The sequence below is a fragment of the Chiloscyllium punctatum genome, chromosome 10 (assembly GCF_047496795.1).
Source record: "Chiloscyllium punctatum isolate Juve2018m chromosome 10, sChiPun1.3, whole genome shotgun sequence".
NCBI classification, from domain to species: Eukaryota; Metazoa; Chordata; class Chondrichthyes; order Orectolobiformes; family Hemiscylliidae; genus Chiloscyllium; species Chiloscyllium punctatum.
In genome coordinates this window covers 67164431-67170430 of record NC_092748.1, presented here as the reverse complement: position 1 = coordinate 67170430, position 6000 = coordinate 67164431, and positions in this window count along the sequence as shown.

Genomic DNA, 6000 nt, shown 5'->3' with positions numbered 1-6000 from the left:
CCAGAAACATTGTGCACCTTTAAGAGAGTGCGATTGGAGGAGCATGAACATCATGCTGTCTCGGGCATTTGATCTGGTGTCAACTCACATGGAAAGAATGGCCACCGTGTGACAAAGCTTCTCCCAGTTTTCTGGGTTATTACTTATATAGAAGGTCCAGATAGACAGATTTTTAATCAGTAAAGGAGTAAAGAGCTCTTGGGAAAAAGCAAGAAAATGGATTTGAGAATTATCAGATCAGTCTTGATTTTATTGAATGTCAAAAAGAAATTGATAGGCTAAGTGGCATCCTTCGCTCCTATGTCTTATTGTTTTGGCATCTTATGGGATGATGCCAAATTTTTGCTTGATGCAGTTATGTGCATTGAGACATTTCATGACAATAGAGGTCATATATAAATGCAAGTTAGTCTTGACAGTTGGCTTGTTGCTTTAGGAATGTAAATCTTGCTTTGGTGCATTTAATGAATATATGTGTGAGAGATAGTGAGTTCACATCCTGTGTGAGCCCTTATGGAGTGTAATTTACTTTCAATTTTGGCTCCTGTGGCATGGTAGTAACGTTCCTACTTCTGGGCCAGAAAGTCCAGGTTGATGTCCTGCTCCAGAAATATGTCATTCCATCTCTAAATAGATTTTTAAAAAATGTGTATGAATGTAAATTAGAGAGAATCTAGGCTAGTGAACATGAACAAAGGGAACTGGGGGAAAGCCTGAACTGTAACAAGCTGATCATAAGGAAGTGTCAGAACTACAATTAAGGCCATTATGGATGGTCTGATCCAACTAATTGGAGTCTCAGGGTAGTTTCTGAATATTTAAATACTCCATAGCAGTGTTGACTACATGTTAAGTTTAGAGCTGTCATTAATGTTCTGAATAATTCAGTAAATGCAGCAAGGGGATTGCTGTGCCTTAATTATCCTGTCATGGTGTCATTAACCTTTCACAGGAGGGTTAGGAAGTAGAGAATGGTTTGATTGGCATCGACTTATTCTACTCATAAATAATCCGCATTAAAAATATCAAGATTTTTTTTCTATTGGTGATGATGTGATAAGGATTTTTTAAAAAGAATGTGCATTTAGCTAGAATGTGTGTAGTTATGTGTAGATTCAGTTATGTGTAGATTCACGTTTGAAAATTGAGTAGCCTATTAAAATGCATTTAATGCACATTAGCAGTGAGAAATCTAATTAACCTCAAAATACATTTTAATAGCAGTACTTGTGCCATCATATGGATGATGATAAAACTAAGGTAAAATAAAATCAGTCTCTCGATGTGGGCATCTATTTTGCCTGATGATGTTGTCAAATTTGCACACATTTAAATTCTAACAGATATGACAAATCGTTTGCAAAGATTTCCAGTAAAAAAGAATTTCAAGTCCATCAACAACCCAACAGAAAATAATTTTTATTTTCTTTAAGGTTAGAGATCCACAGCCAAGGTCATAAACAGTTTCAGCAGTTGAAAGTATGTTATTATTGTGCATTTTTCCAAATGCCACTGAGCTCAGATTTTGCTTTCTATTTTAAATAGACAAATTAAGAACATAAATGGTTGTATTATATGTTCAAAACTATTTTTATTTCATTGGAATTCCCAAAACATTCTATAGATTTCCAAGGTATACAACATAAATTCTAGCAGTTTACAAGCTTCTGGCTGCAAACATATCACCAGACTCTGCCAATTCCATGTTAGGGGAAGATACTGGGGGTATTGGGGAAGTGCAATCTACATGGATATAATTTATCTTTTCAACAATCCCATTACAGTACATCTGATACAGCACTTTACCAAACAAATGAAATAAAACAATATGAGCTGTTGTTAGGCTTGAATCACCAGTTCATTGTCCCTGGATATACAGCTGCAAGCAACATTAATAATGCTATCTCCTGCTTGTATATTTAGTACAGATTTGGCAGTGATTGTGTTTTTTTTTCATTAAAGTGAGGTGACAGCTGTCAAATAGGGTGCTGTGATATGAAGACAGATGCACTTCCTGATGCAATGAGTTGATTCAATTTTAAATGTCTGACACTGGTTTGAATGTTTTGCTACTGATTACATAGCTCTATAATAACCGCATGAATGTGCTTAAAATTCCATATGAGTATCAAAATGAAAATTGCAGATAAAGGTATCTTTTTCTTAATAATATTCAAGATCAATGTTTTAATGTAATACAGGTCCTTACAAATGTATGAAAACATTGGGCAAAAAAAACTGGCACATATGAAACAGGAGTATAGGTAAACAATTCAGCCCTTTAAGCCTAGTCTGCCATTCAGCAAGATCATGGTTGATCTGTTTGAGTTTCAAAATCCATATTCTCATTCACCCCCAATAACCTTTGATTTCCTTGCCAAACAAGAATCTATCTACTTCTATCAGAGCCTGTCCACTATCTACAAGTCACAAGTCAGGAATGTAATAGAACATTCCCCATTTGCTTAGATGAATGCAGCTGCAGCAACAGTCAAAAAGCTTGACACTATTCAGAACAAAAAAAAACATATCTACAAACATTAATTTCCTCTAGCATAAATGAGCAGTAACAGCAGAAATTCACCCAGAGATGTTCCCTGAAACAATCCGCAAGGAGGCTTCCTGTCTCCCTGATGTAGAGGAGACCATACCGGGTGAAAGGGATGCAGTAGATGACATTGGTAGAGGTACAGGTAAATTTCTGATGGATGTGGAAGGATCCCTTGGGGCCTTGGACGGAGGTGAGGGGAGTGGTGTGGGCGTAGGTTTTGCAATTCCTGTGGTGGCAGGGAAAGGTGACAGGAGTGGGGTGTGGACTGGTGGGGGGCTTGGACCTGACGAGGGAGTCGCGGAGGGAATGGTCTCTCTGGAATGCTGATAGGGGTGGGGAGGGAAATATATCTTTGGTGGTGGAGTCCGTTTGGGGGTGGCGGAAGTGGAAGAGGATGATGCGATGTATGTGAAAGTTGGTGGGGTGGAAGGAGAGGACCAGGGGTGGAGTTCAAGGGTGGTGGTGCGTGAAGTAGAGGAGATGTGCTGGAGGACACCGTCAACCACTTGGGATGAGAAATTGCGATCTTGGAAGAAGGACGCCATCTGGGACTTTCTCAGGTGAAATTTGTCATTCTGGGAACAGATGTGGTGGAGGCAGAAGATTTGGGAATAAGGGATGACATTTTTAACAGGAGGTAGGACGGGAAGAGGTGTAGTCTAGGTAGCTGTGGGAGTTGTGGGCTTGTAATAGATGTCTGTGGTTAGTCAGTCACTGGAGATGGTAATGGAGAGGTCCAGGAAGGGGGCGGAGGTGTCCGAGATGGTCCAGGTGAATTTGAGGTTGGGTGGAAGGTATTGGTCAAGTTGATGAATTGTTCAACTCCCTCATGGGAGCACAAAATGGTGCCAATACAGTCATTGATGTAGCGGAGGAACAGGTTGGGTGTGGTGCTGGTATAACTGTGGAAGATGGACTGTTCCACATACCCGACAAAGAGGCAGGCATAGCTGGGTCTCATGCGAGTGCCCCAGCTACCCCTTTGGTTTGGAGGAAGTGGGAGGATTGGAAGGAGAAGTTGTTGAGGGTGAGGACCAGTTCAACTAGGCGGATGAGGGTGTCGGTGGAAGGGTACTGGTTGGGACAGTGTGAGAGGAAGAAATGGAGGGCTTGGTGACCTTTGACATGGCGGATGGATATGTACAGGTACTGGATGTCCATTGTGAAGATGAAGCGTTGGAGGCCAGAGAAACAAAAATCATGGAGGAGGTGAAGGGCATGGGTGGTGTCACAAACATAGGTAGGGAGTTCCTGAATTAAGGGGGACAGGACGGTGTTGAGGTAGGAAGAGATGAGTTCAGTAGGACAGGCACAGGCTGCGACAATGGGTTGACCAGGGAAGTCAGGTTTGTGAATCTTTGGTAGGAGGTAGAATTGGGCGGTGCAGGGTTCATGGACAATGAGGTTGGAGTCCGTGGATGGGAGATTCCCAGAGGTGATGAAGTTGTGGATGGTCTGGGAGATGATGGTTTGGTGATGGGAACTGAGGTCGTGATCAAGGGGGTGGTAGAAGGAGGTGTCTGTGAGCTGGTGCTTGGCTTCAGTGGTGTAGAGGTCGGTGTGCCACACTACTGTCTGCGGGCTTGATAATGAGGTTGGGGTTGGAGCAAAGGAGTGGAGGGCTGCGTGTTGTGAGGGTGGGAGGTTGGAGTGGCTAAGGAGGGGGTGGACAGGTTGAGGTGGTCGATGTCATGGCAGCAGTTTGAAATGAAGAGGTCAAGGGCAGGTAACAGACCGTCACAGAGTGTCCAGGTGGTTGGGGTGTGTTGGAGGCTGGATGAAGGTCCTTGGTGATTGGGCGGGTGTCTTGGTTGAAAAAGTGGACCTGGAGGTGGACACAGCAGAAGAAATGTTCAAGGTTGCAGCGTGTGTCGAACTCATTAATCTGGGAGCATAACAAGATAAAGGTGAGATCTTTGCTGAGGACTAAACATTCATCCTCTGTGAGAAGGAGGTCTGGGGGAATGGTGAAGCTGGAGATGGGGGTGGAGACAGTTGCTTAAGTGGGCATGATTTTAGGGTCAGGAGTGATGTCACCAACGGAAGTGACATTCACAAAGGGGGCAGAAGTGGGGCTTGTAGCGGTTTTTCTCAACCCCATTGTCCTTCTTTCTCTCTGTAACTCTTGATACAATCAAGAACCTATCTATCTCCATCTTAATATACTCAATGGCCTGGTCTTCACAGTCTTCGGTGGTAATGTATTCCATAGATTCACTACTCTCTGGCTGAAGAAATTTCTCCTTATCGCAGTTCTAAAGGGTCTTCCCTTTACTCTAAGGCTGTGCCCTCAGTTCTGAGTGTCTCCTACCAATGGAAACATCTTCCCAACATCTACTCTGTCCATGCCTTTCAGTATGCTATAAGTTTCAATTAGATCCCCCCTCATCCTTCTAAACTCCATCAAATATAGATCCAGAGTTCTTAAACAATCCTCATATGTTAAGCTTTTCATTCCTGGGACCATTTTTGTGAACCTCCTCTGAACATGCTCCAGGGCCAGTACATCTTTCCTGAGATATGGGGCCCAAAACTGCGCACAATACTCCAAATGTGGTTCAATCAGAGCCTTATAGAGCCTCAGAAGGACATCCCTGCTTTTATATTTAAGTCCTCTCAAAATAAATGCCAACACTGCATTTGCCTTCCTAACTACTAAGTTTACCTTGAGAGAATCCTGTACTAGAGCTCTCAAGTCTCTTTGCACTTCAGACTTCTGAATTATCTCCCCATTTAGAAAATAGTTCATGCCTCTATTCTTCTTACCAAAGTGCATGACCTCACACTTTCCCAAGTTGTACTCCATCTGCCACTTCTTTGCCCACTCTCCTAACCTATCCAAATCCTTCTGCTGCCTCCCTGCCTTCTCAATGCTACCTGTCCCTCTACCCATCTTTGCATCATCTGCAAACTTAGCCACAATGCCCTCAGTTCCTTCATCTAGATCATTAATGTATAAAGTGAAAAGTTGTGGTCCCACCACTGACCTTTGCAGAACACCACTTGTCACCGGCTGCCATCCTGAGAAGGACCTTTTTATCCCCATTCTCTGCTTTCTTCCAGACAGCCAAGCTTCTATCCATATTAGCATCTTGCATCTGACACCATGGGCCCTTATCTGACTCAGTATCTTTCTGCATGATGCCTTGTCAAAAGCCTTCTTAAAGTCCAGGTAGATAACATCCATTGGCTCTCCTTGGTCTAACCTGCTTGTTACTTATTCAAAGAATTCTAGAAGATTTGTCAGGTATGACCTCCCCTTGATAAAACTATACTGACTTTGCCCTATTTTACAATACACTTCCAAGTATTCAGAAATCTCATCCTTCACAATGGACTCCAAAATCGTTACCCACGACCATGCATGGTAACAGTGACTACTTCATGCATTTACAAATGCTGTGCCTTAGTGCCCCCACAGACCTTTTCTGTGCTAGAGACAACTGCTG